The sequence below is a fragment of the Amblyomma maculatum genome, chromosome 6 (assembly GCF_055883805.1).
Source record: "Amblyomma maculatum isolate TAMU_Amacu chromosome 6, ASM5588380v1, whole genome shotgun sequence".
Classification (NCBI taxonomy): Eukaryota; Metazoa; Arthropoda; class Arachnida; order Ixodida; family Ixodidae; genus Amblyomma; species Amblyomma maculatum.
In genome coordinates, this window is record NC_139349.1 from 156,812,795 (window position 1) to 156,838,492 (window position 25,698).

General features: G+C 50.3%; 1 pseudogene; it reads right to left on the reverse strand.

The window, feature by feature from the left end:
- Positions 1 to 20,835: 20,835 nt before the first annotated feature.
- LOC146187129 (uncharacterized) lies at positions 20,836 to 22,234 on the reverse strand (annotated as a pseudogene).
- Positions 22,235 to 25,698: the final 3,464 nt, after the last annotated feature.

Here is a 25,698-nt window from a genome sequence, read left to right on the forward strand (position 1 = left end):
TTAGTTCCCGCGTATCTGCACAGGACCTTTTCCTTATACTCCAGCATACTTTCTTAGCCTGTGGTAGCTCTCAGCTTCATGCCCTGGTCACAGTCGATGTCCGCAAGGCATTCGATTGCGTCTCCCATGACCATATTCTTACCTGCCTTTCCAGCACCGGCTGCGGCTCCCGAATGTATAACTACATTCGAGCTTTTCTTTCTAATCGCGAAGCCCGTTTCCGAGCATTGAACTTCACTTCTACACCCCACCGTCTCACCCGGGGTACCCCGCAGGGTGTCGTTCTTTCACCCACCCTTTTTAATATCGCTATGGCTCTTCTCGCGGTTCAGTTATCGTCTATTCCCGATCTTCAGCATTGTTTTTACGCCGACGACATCACTATGTGGTGCTCGCGTGGATCTCCTGGTCAAGTTCAAGACACCATTCAGCAGGGATTGGATATCATTTCTTGCTTTCTTGACCATGCAGGCCTGTCTCCAGCGCCCGAGAAGTCGGAACTCCTACTTCTGACTCACTCTGTTTATCAACGAGCTCACAACTCACTGATATCCCTTACCTTGGGCCACTCCCCAATCCCCAAAGTTTCTCAATGACGCGTTCTTGGCATGCCTCTGCATGCCGCCAAAAATGTCCGGGCTCTCCATGCGGCTGTTGCTACCTGTCAGTCCGTCACCCATTTACTTCGCCGACTTGTGAGACGGTCATCTGGCCTGAGGGAAGCTCACGCCTGTCGACTGGCTCAGACGCTGGCTCTAACAAATTCCTTTACTTTATACCATATCTTTCATTCACCCAGGGCCCGCTAGACCCACTTGCAACAGCTCTTCACGGCCTTTATAAAGCTGCTCTTTGTCTTCCCATAACCACTTCCACCGATAAGCTTTATGCCACCGGGCTTTTTCATCCTCTTCGCAGTCTCCTTTCCCTTCACCGTGACCGACAGATAGCTCGCCTCTCCGGCACAGTTCATGGACGCTGGCTTCTAAACCAGGCGAACATTTCCCCCATCCAGTCAGTCCGTCTGCCAACTCCTTCCCCTCCAGAGGCCACAAACCTCCGTACACTTCCTCTTCCAGCCAATATGTCACCGGTCCGGCATGCTGGCCGCCGACATGCTGCTGCCTCTCATCATAGTCCGCCCTTCAATACCCATGGGGTCGCTTACACGGATGCCTCATATGTGGCTCCTCGCGGGTCCGGAAGCCAGGTCCTCTTTGATCCTCGTTTATCTACCCCTGTCACACACACTAGCGGCCCCTTTCTCCACCCTCCGGATATTATCTCGCTTGAGGTCCTCTCCATCATTCATGCAATTCAAAGTTTCCATTCTCTACCACCTGTGCCTCAGTATATTATATTGGTATACGGACGACAAGGAAGAAGAAGCGGGCAGTGGCACGGGCAGGAGCGCTCGCGCTAGGCCCGCGAACATTCATTAAACGTCATCTACCATCGTCATCGGTCATGTTCTGTCTCCTGTCTTCACCGGCTTGCCGCTTCGTAACATTTGGTTGGAGGTGCGGCGTACGGCATCCCCATCCTCGCCTTGGAGCATAGACGCCATCTTCAAGCCGGGACCATCACCGAGGGCCCAGGGACATCGCCGAGCAGCTTCGCCCCAGCCCTTCAAGCCCAGACCTGAACAACTGCCACCGCCCAGCCCCCAGCCCGGACCTGAAAACAAGGAGAACAGACATACCGATCAGAACCGAGATGAAGGACCCGAAAGACCCGAATGACCCGAAGGAACCGATGGACACGAACACGCAACCCCCGCCCAAGCTGCCCGACGTGACCTCGAGCCATCGGTCCCATGGACTCTGGTGACGGATGGTTGACAGCTCCAAGGGAGGTGGATCACCCACGCATCAGACATCGTACCGGCAAGCCGTTCTATTCTTCCTTCTTCTTCTTCAAGCATCCAGACACGCCCATCATCATGCCATAAAATCATTAACATCGCTAAACTTCCTCGTCCACGATCGGGACGATCGCTCGGTGGCCCCGGGTCATGGTATACGGACGACAAGGAAGAAGAAGCGGGCAGTGGCACGGGCAGGAGCGCTCGCGCTAGGCCCGCGAACATTCATTAAACGTCATCTACCATCGTCATCAGTCATGTTCTGTCTCCTGTCTTCACCGGCTTGCCGCTTCGTAACAATATACACTGACTCCCAGGCTGCTATCCGGGCCATTCAATCTAAAAGTCTAACACGTCATCTGTCTACGGAGCTCGAGGTTGCACTCGTTGCGCTGCAGCCCTGCCCCGTCTTCCTCCGATGGATCCCTGGACACTCGGGGATTGACGGCAATGAGCTGGCGAACCAGCTCGCCCGTGAAACTCGTAACCGGGCACCGTTCATCCCCTGGCCAAGATCCTTGGAAGGCGGGTCGAGAGTGTCTCTTCGCGCCACCATCAGCGAATACTACAATACTGCTCGCTTAGACCGCAAGCTCTACCCCGACCCTCATCCTAATCTTTCCGTTCGGGAGGCTCATATCCTTCGACAAATACAGTTGAACACACTCATAACCCCTGCCCGGATATATCTCTACAAATTCCGTCGCGATCCATCATGCGCCAACTGCCCTTCCCCTTATGCCAACCTTTCACACTGCCTATTTTCATGTCCGGTTGCATTGCAATCGGGATTCTTTCCCACCTCCTCCCATACTATCTGGACCTGGGTGGACTGGCTTGGTGCTGAGGGTGAAGAACAGCGCCTGCTCGTCCAGCAGGCTATCGATGTATTAGGCGCCTAAGTGTTGCGCCTCAATAAAGTCTTGTACTACTACTACTACTACTACTACACTACTACTACTATACTACACTACTGCTACTATACTACACTACTGCTACTATACTACACTACTGCTACTATACTACTACTACTACTATACTACACTACTACTACTACACTACTGCTACTACTACACTACTGCTACTACTATACTACTGCTACTACTATACTACTGCTACTACTATACTACTACTACTACTATACTACTACTACTACTATACTACTACTACTACTATACTACTACTACTACTATACTACTACTACTACTATACTACTACTACTACTATACTACTACTACTACTATACTACTACTACTACTACTACTACTACTACTACTTGCGTGGCATACCCGACCCTGGTTATTACGAAAGCTTGTATGAGCCTTAATAAGGTCTCCTTTTTATTACCTATTCTCCTTATAAGGTTTGTGGTTTGTTTCATCGGTCCCATCAGTTTCTTTGTTTCTCCGTTTTATCCGTTCGTTTGGAGGACCATTCCTAGCACCCACATTTGGTCAACGTTTTGGACTGCTTGTCCCTCCACTTCTATATTTACGTCCACTTGTTCTTTTTGCCTTAGGTGTTTTGGATTGTATATAAACAACTCCGATTTTTTTGAAGAACATTTTGTGCCCTTCTTTTTTGCATATTGAACTGTGTTGTTTGCCGCCAATTACAATTTGTGCTCGATTTCAGCACTGCTACCTTTGTTTGTCCAAATGGTTATGTCATCCGCATATAGGCTGAATGTTATGTCATATTTTCCTTAGCTTTCCTGGAAGTCCAGGCATGGCTATGTTGAAAAGGTTGGGCGATAGCACCGCTCCTTGTGGTGTGCCCCTGCTCCCCAGTTCGAATATCTGAGATTCTATCCCCTGGTATCTTATTTTTGCTTTTCTGCCTGTTAGAAAGTTTCTTACATATTCATACATCCTTTCCCCTACACTTAGTTCCGTGAGGCCCTGTAGAATAGCATCGTGTTTTAAACTGTCAAATGCCCTCTTCAGGCCCGATTGATCCTAAGATGACTTAACATTTTTTGATTTAATGGTGTATCCTGAGCACAATATCTTGCATACTAAGATGTTGCCTGAACTCTGTGACCTCCCCGGGCCTTAGTTCATTCTCCTCCATGTATCTGGTCAGTCTTCTCTGTAATCAATAAACAAAAGCACAAGATATGATTCGGCTTGTAGGGTGTAACGTCCCAAAGGGACTCAGGCTATGAGAAACGCCGTAGTGGAGGACTTCGGAAATTTCGACCACCTGGGGTTCTTTAACGTACAGTGAAACGGTGAAGGGTGGCAGTGCACTTAACGTACCTCATGACGCAACACTCACTAAAGAAAATTTCATTTTTCATAGTAATCTATAAACCCAGGTACATTTCTCTGGGATATTATTGGACTGACCAGCACTGAACCATGCACATACACGCTATATACATGTCATGCAGGCTCTTTGAAATAACTCTTATGAACCCTCACTCTCTGGAATTGGACATGCCATTCAAAACACCAGTTGCCTACCTTCCTACTACAGAAGGATGGGCGCGGTCACTCTGCCATTCACAAAAATAAACCTCGTAAGAAATCATCGGAGGAATTCTTCCTCCCCCAGTATTGTCAATTTCTCATTTAATGTGTATAGCATAAGACAGCATCGAGGAGAAATTTATTGCAACTCCAAAATGTGATTATGCATGCTCATATAGAATAATATTGCTACATTAGGCGGTGCATGCACTGGTATCTGCATAAGGACCGAAGAAGAAGCTCGTGAGTATTGAAGACGACGTGCGAGCAGTGTCGGTTGGTGCCCGGTTAACGGTACTGTGTTTCTGTGTGCTGTGTGCGGAGTCATCTTGGACTAATCTCTTGGCCTTACCTTGCCACGTATCAATATATATACCATAAGACATAAAAGGGAATCTATTCAGTACATACATACATACAAAAACGCACATTGCTCACACATCAAACAACTATACAAAACACTACAGGTTACATATACATAATAAACTAAAAAAAAAACATGTTTCCCCAAAGCGGGGGAAACAGTATTACGGGGGGGGGGGGGTTCTAATAGATGATGACAGGCATCTCAAGTCTGCTACCCCGTACAACATAGAAGCTCGTGTGCCAGCGCCGCAGAAACCACGTCTCACCGTCCGCTTCTAACTGTACAGACAGATACTTCCAGATGACGAGGCGCAGCCTCTGCAAGGCTTGGTGCATCGCTCGGGCGGGATTGCGACGCGCTTCAGTGAGGCACCTGCGACGCCACAACACAAACAGAACCCCAGTGAACAAAAGATGTTCGAAAGGGTTGCGCCGGCGCCTGACGTCGGGGTTCATCCGGACGTTAAACATCCTATATGCGAGCCGCCAAATTGCTCTCGCAACTACACATTCGAAAAAAAAAAAACCATTAACCATTAAGCTTCACTTCCGTAGTGATCGAAAAAAAAAAAACCATTAACCATTAAGCTTCACTTCCGTAGTGATCGTGCCAAAGTGTTGAATTTCGCTTCCGCCGAAGGACCGCAATGTCGCGCAACTGGGCTTCAGCGGTGGTTTTGGCAGCATCTTGTTTAGGACACTGAGGGGAAGAATATTGGCTTGTGAACCGGTGTCAACTTTCATGCACACCGACAAGTTGCCAACTTGTGCTTGAGCAAGCCAATCGCGCTCACGGACAGTGTTTCTGACAGCCACGTTGAGTACATCGAACTCTTCCTCGGAACCAGTGAGCTCACTTATTTGCTGCTTTGCTTTACAGCAGACCGCAAAGTGGTTTTTCCGCTGGCACTTATAACAAGTACGACCAAAAGCAGGGCAGCTCCGCGGTGCGTGCGTTCGTGCGCAGCTTTGGCAGATATAGGCCTGCTGCCTTTTACGATGGGTAGAGCTCGTTTTGTGGACTGGGTCGACCTGATGATGGTCTTGTTCCCATATTTCCTTATGCGCCGCGGCTGCTTCGGCAGCCTTGCAGATCTGTTCTGCTTTCTGGAGGGTGAGCTTGTTATCTCTCAATAACTTCTCGCGTATCTTGTCGTCAGTTATACCAAAAACAATTTGGTCTCTGATCACTGAATCGAGTAACCCAGCAAAGTTACAAAGTCGTGCTTGAGTCTTCAAATCTCTCAAAAAGTGCTCGAATGGCTCGCCAGGTTCCTGCACTCGCCTCCTGAATAAGTAGCGCTCATATACTTCATTGCTCTGGGCTGCGCAATACTCGTCAAACTTTTTGATTACCGTCGCGTAGTCACTGCTGCTTTCATCTTCCGAAAAAGTAAAGGTGTTAAATACCTCAATTGCTTCTTCACCTGCGGTAGTCAGCAGTAGCGCTGTTTTCGTTGGCTCTGGTCGAGGCTTTGCTGTTTCTGTCGCCGTCAGGAAAAGCTGGAACTTCTGCTTGAACAGCTGCCAATTCTTTGCGATGTCCCCTTTCAGGTGAAGTGCGTCCGGTGGCCTTAAGAAATCCATTTCGTGGCTTATTTCTTCGGTCTGCTCGTCGGCGTTAGCCACTTCTGACACCATGTATCGACGTCATGGTACACCGAATGCCAGGGGGAAAAGAGCACAGCTTTATTTGAGCAACGCGTATTTATACAGATGGCTTGGACAGCAGCGTATCGGCTGTTGCGTATCAGTTGTACATTTTGAGGCCGCACTGCGCATGCTGTCCCTGACGCATACGATACATCGCCATCGTTGGCGCGCAGGACAGCACTACTACGAGCTTTGCTAAAGCAGGGCACTGTGTTTGAATGGACGGCGAACCACGCCAAAGAGTGGAACCAGCTTTGCGACAGCATGAGCAAACAACCACTCCTATCGCTTTTCGACCCTGCAAAAGAAACTAAAATTTCATGCGATGCATCGCAAAACGGCTTAGGTGCTGCATTATTACAGCTTCACGATAATGAGTGGAAGCCGGTCGCATACGCGTCTAAAGCTCTGACGGAAGCCCAGCAGCGATACTCGCAGATAGAAAAAGAAGCCATGGCGATTGTGTACGGTTGTGAAAGGTTCAATCATTTCACATACGGTCGTCACATTATCGTGGAAACCGATCATCAACCTTTGATAGCGATATCTCAAAAAGCGATTGGTGACATGCCGCCAAGGCTGCAACGCTTCTTTCTGCGACTGCTTCGTTACGATATCAAGATTGTTTTTGTTCCAGGAAAGCACCTCTTCCTGGCCGATATGCTGTCCCGGGCTTCACTCAACTGTGACAAGACCGACATCGACAGCCAAGATGCAGAAGTACACGCCGTGAGTGTAGTTTCGTCTCGCGTGAGCCATAGAACTTTAACTCGACTGGTCGCCGAGACAAACAAAGATGAATATCTGTGCAGTGTACTCAAAAGTCTGAGAGAAGGTGCACCGGTTGAAGGTCAGCTGAAGCCATTTACTGGCGAGCTCTCGCAGGTTCAGGGCGTTTTGTTAAAGGGCTCCAAAGTGGTGATTCCCACTAGCATGAAGCACGAAATTCTGGAAAAAATTCACCAAGGCCACTTGGGTATAAGCAAATGCAAATCCAGAGCCCGGGAAGCGATATTCTGGCCAGGCATGAATAGTGCCATTGAAGCCTTTGTCCAGAAATGCGCAGTCTGCCGGAAATATGCATACAGCCAGCCGCGTGAGCCGCTGCAGATGCGCTCAGTGCCCACGCAAGCGTGGTACCGAGTTGGAATCGACATTTTTTACTATGGGGGTAGACCTTATCTTTGTGTTTACGATGCGCTCTCAAGCTTTCCGGAGGTGGAATTACTTCAGGATACATCGGCCAGGACTGTCATTCAAGCAACAAGCGCTATTTTCGCTAGATATGGCATACCAATGGAGGTATGCTCAGACAACGGACCCCCTTTTTCAAGCTACCAGTTCGCTGCATTTGCAAGAGAATATGATTTCCAGCACATTACTTCTAGCCCTAGATACCCACAGTCGAATGGCCTGGCAGAAAAGGGGGTACAGGTGGTGAAGCGAATATTAAAGAAAACTGCTGAAGCCAATCAAGATTTCTGGCTTGGTTTGCTCGCTTACAGGACAACCCCACTGGAAGGTGCTGCGGCACCCGCAGAGATTCTTCAGGCCAGAAAGCTACGAACAACGCTACCAGACACCCAAGAAGGTCCCAGTTTGCATATTGCCAAGCATCGCCAGAGTAAGAGAGACCGGCAACTCCTACCACCCCTGAGACAAGGTGACGTTGTGCGCGTGAATAAAGTTGTCTGGGACAAAAAAGCAAAGGTCGTGCAGCGCTGTGCTGGACCAAGGTCCTACAATGTTCTAACAGAAGACGGCAGACTTCTGCGTCGCAATCGAAAACATCTCATGTCTACGAAAGAAAACTTTCTGAGTGAACTTGACGACGACAGCGATGACACCAGTGAGGACAGCACGCCGCAGCATCAGCCGCGACCAGTGACATCTGATGGTGATGCAGTGTCAAGCGCTCCGGGGTTAAGACGATCGCAGAGACAACGTGCACCCCCGCGACGCTTGGAATACGGCAGAGACTTTCAGCAAATGTCTTAAGTTATTCTTTTGTGCACTGAGCCCATGTCGTGCTTGCAACTTTGCTTTGTTGTTGTTTTTAGTTTTCTTTCCAAAAGAAGGAAGATGTATCGTATGCGTCAGGGACAGCATGCGCAGTGCGGCCTCAAAATGTACAACTGATACGCAACAGCCGATACGCTGCTGTCCAAGCCATCTGTATAAATACGCGTTGCTCAAATAAAGCTGTGCTCTTTTCCCCCTGGCATTCGGTGTACCATGACGTCGATACAACAAACAGAACCCCAGTGAACAAAAGATGTTCGAAAGGGTTGCGCCGGCGCCTGACGTCGGGGTTCATCCGGACGTTAAACATCCTATATGCGAGCCGCCAGATTGCTCTCGCAACTACACATTCGAAAAAAAAAAAAAAACATGCGAGAGGCTCTCGGGAGCACCGCAGTTGGCGCACTGGTCATTGGGTATAATACCCCATCTCGCAAGCCGCCATCCCGTGGGGAGGAAGCCTCAGCGCCTAAGTCAGTCAAAATCTCGCACTTCATTTGGCAACCGACAAGCTGCCCACGCTCGCTATTTGGGTACAGCGGTCTCTCGTTGCTCATCAGCTGAAAGCCTGCGAACGGCTACTAGTTCGCTGATGCGTATGGCTGGTAGGTCACCTACATTAACATTTGACAGGTCTGCATCGAGAGTCGACTTTATCTCGGCAACCTCGCGGTAAAAAGGCAGAGGTCTGTCCGCCTGAAGACCGAGGTAATGTTTGGGTGTAAGCACACGACACGCCGTGCTCATCCAATACAGGATGAGCGGGCGACAAGGGTAAATCCAATAGTCTCTCCACGAGCCTGAACGCGAGTACTCGAGCCACTGTCGGGATGCACGGAAGGCCAAGGCCTCCCCTGTTCCTCGGAAGGTGTAGGATGTGACGGGCGACTAGCGCTGTCCTGCCATCGCAAACAAAAGTCCCTATAAGGGACGCGAGTCTGTTCACCACACGGCGCGGGATTGTCGCGATACGCGCCACATAAAGGATGAAAGCGCACGCTCGTGTCTTGACGACACTAACTTTAGCATTGAGCGTGAGGTTGCAACGTGCTGCGTCAGTAAGGGCTTGCGTTTCTCGCGACAGAACTACGTCCCATGTCAGGGTGTCAGGGGGGAGACCCCGCTTGGCACGCCAAGAGGCGGCTAAAGGGCCTCTGAACTGACCGAAGCGGAGTGCGTTACTTTCCTTCTTGTTGAGCGGCGCTCCAGATACAGCTGCGTATTCTGAAAAGATGTTCAGAAAAACAATGAAGCTGTAATTGTCACGCACGAAGAGTGAAATGTCGTCCGCGTATGCAGATACAACGACAGTCTCCTGTCCTACTGATGGAAAACCTCGAATACGCCTGTCCGCGGCGACCCTACGCAGCAGCGGATCGAGCGAAAGTATTGTTACGGAGCACAGTATCGAGATGACGCCGACGCGCTGGTGTGTTGTGAAAAAGATGACGCTCAGGCTAAGCTGGGTTCGTTCTGGTGGCGAGTGCTTCTGACAGTCAACTAGCGGTAACCGCTGTGAACATTTTCCTTAACATTTGGTGGAGGATTGCTGGAAGTGCGTCCGTAGCAAACCTATATTCTAGCAAACCTCGATCTCCGTAGTGGCCGCCAGATTGGTGCCGTCACTATGCCATCCGACGCGACATCATCTTCAGCGGCATCACCAGCTTCCACCGTCGTCATGACGCAGCCTCGTGACCCGGGCACCTTCTGCGGCACCGACCATGTCGAAGTAGAAGACTGGATCGGTATGTACGAGCACGTCAGCAAGCACAATCATTGGGACGCGACCCTCATGCTCGCCAACGTCATCTTCTATCTGGCAGTTACGGCGCGCGTCTGGTTTGAGACATATGAAGACGATATCACATCCTGGGATATGTGCAAGGAGAAGCTTCGCGATCTATTCGGCAAGCCGATCGGACGCAAGCTCGGCGCACAAAAAGACCTCGCATCCCGTGCCCAGTCTTCAACAGAATCATATTTGTCTTATATTCAAAGTATTCTAGCCTTATGCCGAAAAGTTGACAGCGCCATGTCCGAGTCAGACAAAGTGGGCCATATATTAAAGGGAATTGCAAACGATGTCTACAGTCTGCTGCTTTGCAAAGACTGTCCGACGGTTGACTCAGTCATCCATGTTTGCCGACAGTTTGAGCAAGCAAAACACCGTCGCATTACTCCCCGCTTCGACCGCTTGCCAAACACAGCTGCTACGTCTTCGTGCGAAGATAGTCCAACACTGCAGCAGCCATCTCATCCAACTAACTTGACCAGGATTATTCGCCAAGAGATAGAAGCTATGGCGCCCGTTGCGTTCGCTCCTCAGCCGGCAGATGCTACTATAGCCTTCGTTCGCCTTCGTATCTGTCGTTCGCCAGGAGTTCGCAAATGTGGGCCTCAACGCGAACGTGAGCTTCAACTCTGGCCAGTCTTCCGCACAGCCCTCATTCCAACCTAACACACAGCCATCTGTCCAGCCCACCGTTCCGGTGGTAGCAGCAGCGGCTCCGACTGCGCCCACGCCGACGCGATACCGCTACCGCTACCGCAACCCGGACGAATGGCGAACCTCGGATGACCGACCCATCTGCTTCAACTGTTCACGTGTCGGCCACATTTCTCGTCATTGCCGCAGCCGTTGGATTCCGCCACCTCGACCCCGCTACTTTCCTGATAGCAGCGCCGAATATGGTCCACTCCCAAACCATTTCCGTGATACGCGCTCTCGTTATTTTAACTTGTCAGCCCCGCGCACGTCCAGCCGCTCACCGTCGTCTCAGACCCGGACGTCCCGCTCGCCCCTACCTCGCCGTACATCACCTCCCCACTTCTTTAGCTTTCTTCCGGAAAACTAACCAATGCAGCTCCCGGAGGTGATGCTGCATTGACGACCTGGCCCGAAAATCCTCTGCTGACCCTCGCTAATTGCCGCAACCTTCTAGACATCTGTGTGGATGGTGCCCCTGTTACTGCCCTCATTGACACTGGTGCCCAAATTTCAGTCCTCAGCTCATCCTTTCGCCGCCGTCTCAAAAAAGTTGTCACACCCGCCGCTTCATCCGCCGTTCGTGTCGCCGATGGAAGCGTCGCTGCCGTAGTGGGACTGTGCACTGCGCGCGTGAGTATTTCCGGTCGCACTACCCCTGTCCTCTTCACTGTTATCGACCGCTGCCCTCACGACGTGATCCTTGGCATCGACTTTTTAACGGCCCATTCTGCCCTGATTGATTCCTCAACTGGCCTTCTTCGCTTAGACCTGCACTACTGCTCCAAAAACACCGATGTCAAGCCCCGACTCCGATCCGCCGAATTTGTTCGCCTACCGCCCGAAGCTGCTATTTACGTTCCACTGGCCCCGTTCCCCGCAGTTACTGATGGCACATACGTCACTTGCCCAATTACCGATGTTGCTCTCCGTCGCAACATCATACTCCCTCATACCGCAGTGACTGTCACTGCTAACCGCACCTATCTTCCCGTCCTTAACTTCAGCTGCTCGACCCAAGTTTTAGCCCATGGCATCGCGCTTGCTGATCTGTTTCCTTTGGCGGACTGCGAAGTTGCTGCTCTAACGCCTCAGCATCTGTCGGAGCAGCATATATCAGCTTCTTCCCTTTCGAACCTTTTTTCAAACATGATATCTGCGGATCTGCCAGATGACCAAGCCAGAGCTCCCTCCAACCTTTTACTGTCGTACACAGATATATTTGACTTCGGGGACCGACCATTGGGCCAAACATCTGTTGTGACCCATCGAATCAATACGGGTGACGCCAGCCCCATCCACAGTCGGCCTTATTGTGTCTCCCATACTGAGCGGCATGCTATACAGAAAGAAGTTGACAAGATGCTGGCGCAAAACATTATTGAGCCTTCCTGCACTCCCTGGGCGTCCCCTGTTGTATTGGTCAAAAAGAAAGATCAAAGTTGGAGATTTTGTGTCGACTATCGCCACCTTAATCAAATAACAAAGAAAGATGTTTACCCTCTTCCGCGAATTGACGACGCGCTTGACTGCTTGCATGGTGCCAGCTATTCTTCCATCGACATGCGTTCAGGCTACCGGCAAATTGCCGTCGACGAACGGGATCGCGAGAAAACCGCATTTGTTACCCCCGACGGACTCTATCAATTCAACGTAATGCCATTTGGACTCTGTAATGCTCCTGCGACATTCGAGCGCATGATGGATTCGCTCCTCCGTGGCTTCAAGTGGACAACATGTTTATGCTACTTAGATGACGTCGTCGTTTTCTCTTCCACGTTCGCAACCCACCTTGATCGACTTTCTACAGTCCTGGCCGTTTTTCGCCGCGCCGGTCTTCAACTGAACGCCAAAAAATGCAGCTTCGGTCGGCGCCAAATCAAAGTCCTGGGTCATTTGGTTGATGCAAATGGTGTGCAGCCCGACTCTGACAAAGTTCGAGCCGTGCGCGAGTTCCCTACCGCGCGTAGCTCAAGCGACGTGCGAAGCTTCCTCGGCCTTTGCTCCTACTTCCGCCGCTTCATTCGGAACTTCGCCAGACATCGCTCGTCCGCTTACCTCTCTTCTGAAAAAAAAAAAAAAAACGTACCTTTCACATGGGGTTGTGACCAAGCCTATGCCTTCCCGACGATTATTTCCACCCTCACTACACCACCTGTTCTGGCGCACTTCGATCCTTCTGCACCTACCGAACTGCGCACCGACACTAGCGGCCATGGTATTGGTGCTATCCTTGCCCAGTCCCAGCATGGGTCCTCCCGCGTCATTGCTTATGCCAGCCGCTGCTTTCGCCATCTGAGCGCAATTATTCAATTACAGAGCGGGAATGACTGGCACTTGTTTGGGCGCTGACCAAATTCCGCCCTTGTTTGTTTGGGCGGTCCTTCTGTGTAGTGACAGACCACCATGCTTTGTGTTGGCTGTCCTCACATAAGGACCCACTGGCCGTTTAGGTCGCTGTGCCTTGCGAATACAAGAGTACGAATTTACTGTGGTATACAAGTCGGGCCACGTACACCAAGACGCTGACTGCTTGTCCCGCCATCCCGTAGATCCTCCCGATTTGTCTGACGACTACGTTTTGTCCATCTCGGACTTTATAAATATCGCCTCCGAACAGCGTCGCGATCCTGCCCTGCAACCAATTATAGACCAGCTGCACAACAACTCTGATTCTTCCGCCAGCATGTTTGTGCTCCATAACGAGACATTATACAGACGCAATATGCGTCCAGATGGCGCGGACCTTTTACTGGTTGTTCCAGCTCATCTGCGCTCTACTGTTCTCGCCCAACTTCACGACGCCCCTACAGCAGGACACTTGGGAGTATCACGCACGTACGACCGTGTGCGACGCCGATTTTTCTGGCCTGGTCTCTACCGCTCTGTCCGTCGCTACGTCGCCGCTTGTGAGATATGTCAGCGCCGCAAGATACCCTCGCTTCAACCTAGCGGGCCCCTGCAACCAATCTCAGTGCCGACTGAACCATTTTCTCGTGTCGGCCTCGATCTTCTTGGAACTTTTCCGACGTCGACTTCTGGAAACAAATGGATTGCTGTGGCGACTGATTATACTACCCGATATGCTGTAACCAGGGCCATCCCCACCAGCTGCGCCTCCGACGTTGCCGACTTTCTTTTGCATGACGTAATCTTGATTCATGGCGCTCCGCGTCAACTGCTCACAGATCGTGGCCGCTGTTTCCTGTCTAAGTAGTTCATGACCTTCTCCGCTCATGCGCTACTCGTCACCAATTCACCACGGCCTACCATCCGCAAACGAACGGTCTTACTGAGCGCCTGAATCGCACACTGACCTACATGCTATCTATGTATTTGTCCGATCACCATCGTGACTGGGACATCTCCTTACCTTTCGTCACGTTCGCCTATAACTCCTCACGCCATGACAACGCCTCCTCACGCCTCGAGATGACGACGACGCGCTGGTGTGTTGTGAAGAAGACGACGCTCAGGCTAAGCTGGGTTCGTTCTGGTGGCGAGTGCTTCTGACAGTCAACTAGCGGTAACCGCTGTGTACATTTTCCTTAACAGTATGAAGAATACCGGCGAGAGCGGGCACCCCTGACGCACTCCCCGCGTAATCGGAAATCTGCCGGCAGTTTGGCCAGTCAGTACTCGTTAACTGCTAAGATATGTGTAAAGGCCGCGTAGGAACTGAGCTAATTAGTCAGGAAAACCAAATGAGCGGAGCACGGCGAGCAAGTAACCATGTTCTACGCAGTCGAAGGCCTTTGACTGGTCCAAGGAAATGAAAGCTCCAGTGATCCGTTTGGCAAGGCTTATTCGAAGACGTCTGTTGTCAGTTTCAGCGAAGCGAACACCGATCGTCCAGGTACCGAATAGGACTGGTATGGGCTAACCAAATCCCTAAGGTAGATTCTCACTCTACAGACCAACAATGTAGCTTCAAGTTTATTGTCTTGTTAAGAAGGGTAATCGGTCGCCACGATGAGGGACTCGATGGCGTCATGCCCTCCTTCGGAATTAGAACGATACGGCCGACAGTGAACGAGGGTGGCTTGGCGCCGCTCTCGAGGAAACAATTTACGAGCCTAAGTAAAGAAGGACCGAGGATGTCTAAGTAGAATAAAAACCGGTTACTAGTCCGCCAGGACCGGGAGCGGTCGACTGGTTCATGGCGCCTAAGGCACAACGCATCTCCTCCAAAGTTGCCGACTCCTTAAGTGCCGAACATGCGTCTTCTGGAAGTTGAGGAAGAGGCCCACAGAAGCAGCTGACAGCTTCTTGAAAACGCTCCTCCTGGTCTAGGCCTTGCGGCGAAAAGAGGGCCGCGAAATGCTCGCTAAACGAGTTGTGGATGTCCGCGGGTTCCGAGGACGTACCATCCGTCCGCAAGCGTGACGCTCTCCACGCGAGTTCGCCTGTTACTGAGCTGGCCAATTGCTCGAGCGTGTCCGAGGTCCGCGGCATCCTCAAGCGGCACGTTGGGTGATCCCGCGCAGAGTAATGCGCGTGAACTGTCTTCGAGGATGCGGTGATAAGGCTCGCGCAGCGTCGCGAGATATTCGTGCATCGCGAACGTAAGCGTTTCGCCGCCACGTACGATGCGCGTACGGCGCAGAACGTCATTCAACATGGTCGTAGTTCGGCCACGCCGCGCCTTCCCCGCACGCACAAGAACATCGCGCCAGCGTGTTTTCAGCGCGTCCCAGGTAGCAGGTGTTACGTCACTAACTGCAGCCACAGACAAGCCCAGCTCTCGGCGTATATCAGTGAAGCACTGTTCATCGCGTGGTGCCGCTGCATCCATGCGCCACATCAGGGGGCTGTTTGCAGAGTAACCGTGATCAGGAGGTGATCACGTAGTTTGGGGCCTGCTGGGAAATGCAATGCATCACCCTGTGGCGGATCGGGTGCCATGGCGCGGGGATGTAGACTCGATATATTCGTCTTCTGCGTGGTAATTGGGGGCGCCCTGACCAGGCGCCCTGATGTTGCGCATTGTGTCTAAAACACAATTGAAATGAACTAATAAACTATCTCTGTCCAACTATAAGCTACCTTAGTCCACTACTCATACGGAGCCGTAGTGAATACGATATTGACTCGATATCATATTAGAAAACGCGCTTAGATGCGATAAGCAGGTACGCATTTTCTACAAACAGTAATTGCATCTGTTCGCAGCAGGGCAAATATTGCATCTTCTAGCAAATTGCACCCCTCTCGACAGACTACTTTTATTTCCAGTAGAACCAGCAAATTACCAGATCAAAACACGTAGTTATGTCAAAGATAAATCTACTGGTAGGCGGAAATGTTGAAAACATTAGCTGTGGCGTAGCTATGGTTAAGCCTGAGTGATTGCGAAAGATACCTCCCTGGCTGCCCTTGGCTCTGCTGGTGGTTTGGCATGGCTTCGCGTTTTGTGCAACTAAAGGATTTACTCTGGACACAACATGGTTTCTACTGTTTGTTTATTCCAATGAAGACGCTTTGATGGTCCGTAAAGTAGTGGCTCTTGGTCTGAACACCAGTAATTACATAGTCGTCCGAATGTCTATACATCATCAAGTCTAGACTGCTACCCCATTGGGTAGTACTCTCGCTCTGCAATACTCATAGACGATTCTTCGAAATTGAGAGTCCGTGAAACTACTCTCGCTCACTGAACTTATAGAACGCCGCCGGGCTCGCCATTCTGCGGCAAAGGCGCGTTGCTTAAGCCAACCGCTCTTGGCTTTCTTCATCTGTCTCCTCGGCACGGCGCCTGCGTTTGCGCGCAGCACGGCGCCCCATTTATGATGATGATGATGATTTGAGGCTGCACCCTTTGTACCGGGTGGACACTAAACTGCGTCCCAGCCAAAAAAGAAAGAAAAAAGGAAAGAGAGACAAAAAAAGGAAGAGTTAACGGTGGACGAGTGTCCACCACATGCGGAGACGGGATTTTGTGACTGACGTAGCTGTCACTGTTGCCACTGTTGTCGCCGCGTTCACCGCACTCCGCTGCTGTAAATCCAAGCGCTAGGGGTAGCGTGGTGGCCTCTCTCGGCTAAGGCGACAACTTTGTGCATTTGAGGACTACGTGCTCCGTCGATTCTTCTTCGATCCCGCAGGCTCTGCACAGCCAACACCTCCTAAACAAGCTGTCTAGGAGGTGTTGGCACAGCGCCGCTTGAACTTCCGGGGCGGTGTCGAAGTGTCGGCGGTACACCAGTGTGCGAAGCGCTACCGCTCGTGCTTGAAACAGGAGTGCGCTACTGGTGCTGTTGTCGTACAGCGTTTCAGCGGAGATCGCTCTTTTGTGTGCGCTGTATAGCGCCAGAGTCGTCTTTTTTTGGGCAGCAGCACTCCACTGCGCGTTCTCCGCCTGCTGTACGAGGGTGCGTATGGTGGTCTTGGGCAAGGCAGTCTGGTCCTGGGTGTCCGTCTGCGCGCTGTATTTCCGTCGTAGAGTCTGCACACGAGCACACCCTTTTGTCCGAATTCCAGCAATGTGTATATATCGGAATAGCCTTCTCGCCCATCTGTTATTGTCCATGGCGCGGAGTCTGGTCTCGTACCCAATTTTGCTTTGGGCTTCGCGGGCCTCGAACGTTGACCAGTTCATGTCCCCCTGGAGGGCCTCCACAGCAACGCGACCGTGGCAACCGAGCGCCAGTCGTCCCACCTCGCGTTGTCCGCGTTCCAGCCATTCCCTCATTTGGGTAGATATGCACAAAGTGGCGTTTGCGAAGGTCAGCCCCGGCACATGTACAGCCTTCCTCAAATCGCGCACCATCATATATCGATTGCACCCCCAAAGGCATTGTCGTCTCAGGAAATGGCACGCACAAGTTGAGGTCATTTTCAAATGTTTTTCCGGCGCCGCGTATAGGGCACCTTGTGTGTTGAGGAGCACTCCAAGGTAACGGTACTCCACGGCGCGCGGTATGGGGTCTCCACAGGGCAGCAGCACCGTAGGGTTGTCTTCGGGCGAGCCCGAAAAACGCAGCACAGCTGACTTGAGAGGATTGAAATTCAGCCCCAGTGTAGATAGGTGGTCAGCACATATGGTCACCAGGGTCTGCAGTTGCGCCTTATTCTCGGCTAGTAGCACGAGGTCGTCCGCATACGCTAGCCCTGGCAGCGTCCATGACTCCGGGAACCTGCCCATGAGAAGGAGAGCCGAAAGCCTGTGCCCGACGCGATAAGCAGCCGTTATCCTCTCCTAGCGAGCGCCCTCACGCGGCGGGCCGAGGAGGCCGTCACGTGTTAGCAGCCGCGCCGAGCGAGGGAACGACTACGGCCGTAGAGACGAGCTGGGGCCCCTGCTCTCCTCGCCTCGCCGGGGTGGGGCAGCGGTAAGACACCCGACTGCTGTGCTTGAGTACCCAGGTTCGAACCCGACATCGGCGGCTGCGTTTCGATGGAGGCGAAACGAAGAGGTGTCCGTGTGCTGTGCGATGTCAGCGCACGTTAAAGATCCCCAAGTGATCGAAATTCCTCCATAGCCCTCCACTACGGCTACTCTTTCTCTCTTTCCACTTTCACTCCCACCTTCCCTTACGGCGCAGTTGAGGTGTCCACAGAAAACAAGTGAGACAATTACTGCGCCTTTCCCTTCCTATAAATCAAATCAATCTAAATCAATCAATCTGGTCGTGACGTCACGCTGTCACGTGATAGCCGCCGCGCCGAGCGAAGGAACGACTACGGCCGAAAAGACGAGTTGGGGCCCCTGCTCTCCTCGCCTCGCCGGGGTGGGGCAGCGGTGAGACACCCGACTGCTGTGCTTGAGTACCCAGGTTCGAACCCGACATCGGCGGCTGCGTTTCGATGGAGGCGAAACGAAGAGGTGTCCGTGTGCTGTGCGATGTCAGCCAACACCTCCTAAACTTGTTCCAGGCCTGCGCGTCACGTGCCTCGACGTCAGCTACGTCACCACTGCCCGTCCCAGGCGACGCGCCGCTTCCAACTCTCCCCTGCTTGTTGGCGCTTGCTGCGTAGCCGCGCTCAGGCTTTCCATGAAGCTACGCGTGGTTGGTGCGCAAGTGACGTGTAGATGTAGCACATTATCGTTGAGATGTAGGAAGAGTTAAAAAAAATAGAAAAGAATGAGAACGTTTGACAAATAGCATGTCGTGACGTTCGCTCCAGTTAAATAAATGCAAAATGCTTAAAGCTTTACAAATGGGGACAAATTGACAAATAGCATGTCGTGACGTTCGCTCCAGTTAAATAAATGCAAAATGCTTAAAAGCTTTACAAATGGGGACAAAATTTATTTGCGGCACAAATGATGAAGCACAATAAACAGCCAACAATTGCTTTCATTATCACTTTTTGGTGACAGTCTTTAATTTGCGTGCTTTTGCATCAGCTTTTGCAGCAGCAGTGGCAGTATCGTTCCTGTCTTTACAATAATTGTTCAGGATTATATTTGTAGCACATTTTGCTGCCATGTTAATTACAAGTTCTGGCTCATGGCCGTTTTCACATGTGCACAGTTCTTCGAACTCTGGCAGGCTTTTAATCACAAGGTGCTTCACAATGTCCCTGTGATTAGACATCTGCAAGAAGTTCGTGGCATTTTCGGGCTGCAGCAATTTTTTTACAACAACTTGGGCGTGCATAACGATGGTAACAACACACGCACTGGGAAATTTTAAGCCCCCTCGACTGAGGTTCGCTGTTAGTGAGTACATATCCGTGTCTCTCTCGTCATCTCTCTCAACAACAAGCTTTTCCTTGCAGGTGTCGCACTTCAAAACTTTCAAGACAGAGTGCGCGCAAAAGCCTGCAACATAGCCAAACACAGCAACACGTGAACTCAACTTGTTTAAGTCTTCAGACTCTACGTTAATGTCGAAAGACGCTTTATGTGGGGCACTTTGTGAAGAAGCAGTGTCTAGCAGATCATCATCGCTTAATGCCGGAAGGGTGCTCTGCAGTCGCAGCCTGCCTTCACATTCATAAAGTTGTCGGATGCTAATGTGATAGTGGCCTCCTGCCATTTGCCTGTACTGACCGAACCTGTGTTCGAGACCATCTGTCTGCACCTTTCCGAGAAGTACGTACTTGTAACCAAGTTCAACAGTACAGTACTTTGTGAACTCCAGCAAAGCGTAGGCTGAATGCCTCCAAGCAGTAAGAGTTTCTCTTGTGAGTGTACCATTGTCATGCTTATAAAACTCCCACACGTCCAACCAAGTCACTAAGGCACCCAAGAAGGTCAGCTTAGGGTCATCTGTCCTTGATGAAGCTGGCTGCTCGTAAACATCTCGATGGTGATACCCTTTGTGCGGTGTTTTAACATTTACAATTTTCCACCATCTAACGATTACTCTAACAAAATTTGCAGTCTGCTTAGCATGTTGAAATGCTGGCAAGTCACTGTGGGCATCTAATGCTTCAGCCACAAATTCATTAAATACCTGTAAAGCGAGCTTGACATTCTGTCTCTCTAAGTTGCTGGGGTTCAGTGCTTTTGAGGAGAGGTGGTAGCTGTATTTTAGGAGCTGCGAAGCTTCAAGCTTATGAAGCTCACGTAGTTCCTTGAAAGAAGCCCACTGTATGGCATCATGATGCACTGTGTTATTTGAAAGGTCAAACAGTGGGAAATAAAGGTTAGTTCCAGGATTTTTTTGATTTAACCAGTTGTTTCTAATGCACTTGAGCAAATGCACGGCATCTACAACATAAACTAAAGGCCGTGATGCGTCAGCCGGATTCGGATAAGCTATTTTCAGCTTGGGGGGACTTGAAAACATACTAAGGGCTTTCCTGTTGATCGAATTGTTATCCGACACAACAGCTAGCACTCTGAATCCAAGTTTTTCAAGCCCGAGGATGACTTCCTTAAGCACTTTGTGCAGAGACTCGGCATTCAGCGTTCGCACAGGAAGAATGTGTACAACTTCTCGAAAAGAGCTGAGCATGCTTTGCAACATAAACACATGCGCGGATGTAGCGGCCACATTGGAGTTTGCCGCTGCTCCACTGATATTGCCACCTTTATAATCAAAAAATGGTTGGATATGGATTTCATCTACCATCAGAACAATATCTTTTTCATATTGCTTCAGTTGTTTGGATCTGTGGGCGATGTACTTCAGAAAATTACCATTCCCAGATTCATTTTGCGGTGACAACTGAAATGAAGAGCAGACATTTCTTATTGTACTCGGATGTGGCAAGACAAGGACACAAGATGACCTAAGGAACTTGTATGCGTGAGGGGATATGGTGTGCAAAATACAAGCAAGCACCATAATCTCTGATGAATATTGGATGCGTTCCTTTACAAGCAATGTCACCTGTTCTTTCAAAAATCTAATCATATCCCTTTTGCTGTCTGTGATGTGTTCCTCAATTTTTTCCAGAAGAGCACAAACAATATCTGGAAGGCCATCAGAAGGACACTCGTCGCTCTCAATGCATTGCATTCGATTCAATATTTCCAGGAGAACATTGACATCCATGACCTTATTTGGCACCAAGTAATTTCCAAAACGCTTCAAACTTTTGCCCAAGAAACACACGCTTAACTCCATATCAACGGAGATGGTCACGGATGACTGCAAAACAGGTGCACTCTCGTTCACTATGTTCAAAAACAGCGCACAGTTAGGGCGATGAATGACTGCCCACACATCAGGTACACACACTGTCTTCAATCGTTCTTTCAGTTCAGGAAGCGAGAAAAAACTACGCTTAATTTCTTCACTGTGGTAGGAAGCTGCGGATTCAGAAATCGCACGAGCAAGGTCTGATGCTTCTCGGCGTGTTCGTTTGCTATCTGGTGATATTCTGGAAGGGCAGGCGTCTTGCTTTGACAAGTAGGATGGGCATCCCGGAAAGAGAGCAGGCACTGATCCTTTTCGAAGCCGGGGTACTTTCAATGAAACCTCGAGCACTCGCCCGGTCCTGGGATCCGTGTACGAAGTTTTCCGTTCAAGACATGACTCCTCGAAGTGCAGTGCGCATACCTGCATGCAAACAAAAGCGAAGGCATACTGATAATATGCGACTGCTAGAGCGAAATACCTGCTATATACTGTTCTCGTTCGATAAAAGGAATAATCGAATTGCGCTTCAAACGTAGTCTAGAAGCACAGTGTAACAAACAAATCTCTTACCTTGTTATTCTCTGTAGGAATAAAATCCTTCCTCGGTATCGCCCGCAGCCACTTCGTGCGTTGCACTTCGTCCTTCGGGAAGGAAAACACTTGGGCTTTTTCCCCTGTTCGGTAATTGCTTGAACATGCCGGTACACAACACTTGTTCGGCATGTCAAAACCAGCATATGCCGCAAAACATGGGCGCACAGCAACCAAATAGGGCAAGAAAACACACGCAGAACAGCAGCCCACTCGCACACGGCACAAAGTAAATATGGCGCGCGGCTGACCGGTGGGCCGGGACGCCGGGGACGCAGGGAGTAGGCCGGCAGGAAGTGACGTCACGTCGGAGCGCGCAGGCTTTGAAAGCTGTCTAGGAGGTGTTGTGTCAGCGCACGTTAAAGATCCCCAAGTGATCGAAATTCCTCCATAGCCCTCCACTACGGCTACTCTTTCTCTCTTTCCACTTTCACTCCCACCTTCCCTTACGGCGCAGTTGAGGTGTCCACAGAAAACAAGTGAGACAGTTACTGCGCCTTTCCCTTCCTATAAATCAAATCAATCTAAATCAATCAATCTGGTCGTGACGTCACGCTGTCACGTGATAGCCGCCGCGCCGAGCGAAGGAACGACTACAGCCGAAAAGACGAGTTGGGGCCCCTGCTCTCCTCTGGTCGTGACGTCATGCTGTCACGTGGTGCGTCGGAGCGAAGGAACGACCTCCACCGACGTCAGAAAAGTGCTAGCAGTATTGCTTTCGCAATAACATGGAAAAGGAATAAGGCAAACTTGTTCGCGAGAGCGGTAAAACACAGTATCTCTCAGACTTCTCGATTGACATCTGAAGCACCACATGAGGAAACCCAGAGGTAGCATGGATTTACACGAGGGCAGTAGCAACGATGTACGCATTAAGATCGGCTTCTGTGGGGTCATTAGCCCACCATGGTGGCTCTGTTGCTAAAATTCCCGGCTACTGTTCCGGAGAACCCAGGTTCCAACCAGCTACAGTGGCTGCAGTTCGATGGAGGCCAAACTAAGAAGTGTCAGGGTACTCTACGATATCAGTGCATGGTAAAGATTCCAATGTAATCGAAATTGGTCCACAGCCCTCCAATGCGATACCTTTTTCTCCGCTCTCAATCCCGCGTTCCCTCTTCTCATACTGCGGGCTTAAAGCGTTCACGAAGGGAGTGTACAGATGCTGCCCATTTCATTACCTACAGAAAAATTCAGATTCATAGTTTATCTTTTACATGCACTTATATCACAAGCCATAAATTTGCCTTTTTTTCTCTTCCAGTGAAACGCGGTGCCGCGGTTGGGACCACAGCCAGTAAGACAGGAAAGGGAGAAAGGAAATTCCGATTCTGTGGAGGCAAGACCTGCGATAGTATGAAACCCCTAAGGAATGGCAGAAGAGAGAAAAAGAATTTCTCAAGTCGCAAAAGCATTCTTATGTGTAGGACAGCAAGAATGCTAACAGGCGCTTATGCCTTGTATTATATTCAGTATGATTTTCCAGCTCTGGCCCTGTGGACGTGAGCTGGAAAGGATTCAAGCTAAAGTCATCTGCACCTCTGGCAAGTGAGATATCTACTGAGAGGTGAAATGCTGCACCGTCTTATCCCCAAAAGAAACAAAATTAAAGAATATTCATGGAATGAAAAGGTACTGTGGAATGAAAGGCACTTGAAGCCTGTGAGTCCCCAAAACGTTTCAATAGGAAAGTATGGGATGGAATATTGTTAGAAGTGTATCGTCGATTTGAATCCCTGCCGCAAGCCATCACTTTACACGGAATGGTGTAGGACGAACTGTTACAAAATTTGGTGGGGTAGCTTCTCAGAGCCCTACAGGGCAAGGAAATTATCGGCCTTCGGCTTTTTCGTTGGACGCTCTTTTGCCACCGCTCTGTTGGTACCTGTTGTGCATGCCATCATTGCACTCGACGCCACTTCAGTGGCTTAGGACGGCTTTTGTGACGCGCGTCTTTTCCCTTTTCTCTTCCTTCGGTTACTTCTTTCAATTCTCCTCTGTTCGCACAAGGCAGCGGTTCTGGTTTACTGATGGAGGCAGTTAGTAGATAATCATCATCATCATCATCATCCTGACTACATCCACTGCAGGGTGAAGGCCTCTCCCATATTTCTCCAATTAACCCGCGTGTGTGCTAGCTGCATTCACTTGACTCTTGCGAACTTCTCAACCTCATCCGCTCACCTAACTTTCTGCCGCCCACATTTTCCTAGCCTTGGAATCCAGTTTTTTATCCCTCAGCAACCATCGGTTATCCTTTCTTCGCGCTACATGTCCTGCCCATGCCCATTTCTTCTTGATTTCAACTAGAATGTCCGTAACTTGAGTTATTTCTCTCACCCACTCTGAACGCTTCCTATCTCCCAATGTTACCCCTACCATTTTGTTTTCCATAGTCCTCTGCGTTGTCCTAAACTTAAGTAGAACCTTCTTTGTTACCTCCACATTTCACCCACCAAGGTAAGCTCAAGTGAGATGCAACTGTTGTATACTTTCCTCTTGAACGATGCCGGTAAGCTGCTAGTCATAATCTGGGAGTGCTTGCCAAATGCGCTCCACCCCAATCTTATTCTCCTTGTTATTTACCTTTCATGGTTCGGATCTGCGGTTACTACCAGTCCTAAGTAGACATATTCGCCTATTACTTCCATTGCTTCGCTACCTAACGTAAACTGCTGTTCCTTCCCTAGGCTATTGAACATTACCTTAGTCTTCTGCATATTGATTTTTAAGCCTATCGTTTTAGTTTTCCTGTCTAGGTGATCAATCATTCTTTGCGATTCATCCCCTGAGTTACTTGGCAAGGCACTGTCATCAGCAAATCGCGGATTACTAAGGTATTGTCCATTTACCCTTATCCCTTACTGCTCCCATTCCAAATCTTTGAATACTTCCTCTAAGCAAGCTGTTAACAGCACTGGGGAGATCGTGTCTCCTTGCCTAACACCTTTCTTTATGGGAATTTTGTTACTTTCTTGCAGAACTAGGGTTGCTGTGGAGCCACTATAATATATATATATATATATTGTTACGAGGCACGTCGAGATATTAGGAGGCGATGGTACGTCGTAGCCGCAACAGTTCACCGTCAGGGACACACTCACAGGAGAACCAGACGTAGCTGCAGCGTCGTGTTTCTCTACTAGCCCAGCACTTCGTCATCGTCTCTTTCACTGCGTACCGTAACAATCGTAGATTTATCGTAGATTTTGATTTGACTGTACCCGATTTTCAGATCCATCGACGAGAAATACTTAGTTGCAGAGCTGACCCAGCGTGCCGTCGATGCGGGGGAGCGGTAGACATTCTTAGTTTTGCTGTTTAAGTGGCAATAATCAACGCAGAAGCGAAGTGTTCTGTCTTTTTTCTTCACAAGAATGACGGGAGCCGCCCATGGGGTGTTCGGTTGCTGAATGGCATCGTCATGACGTTCACCGTGCTGGGGTCGTGGACGTTGGCCTCAAATCCGCGGAGGCCAATTCGTCGGTATGGGCAGTGGCGTAGAATGTGGCCGGCCTGACCGCAGTGAAATCATATTGGCCGGTTGTTCGTAGTCCTCCAGGCGTCGCGCTTCCTGGGGTTTAGGGGTCGTTCATAGGTTGGCCGGGCGGAGGCCGTGTGGCCTCGTTCAGCAGGGGCTTGTTCGTGAGGAAGGGGCTTGGCGGGTCTCGTCTGGATGCAGGACGGCGTAAAGCACCGCAT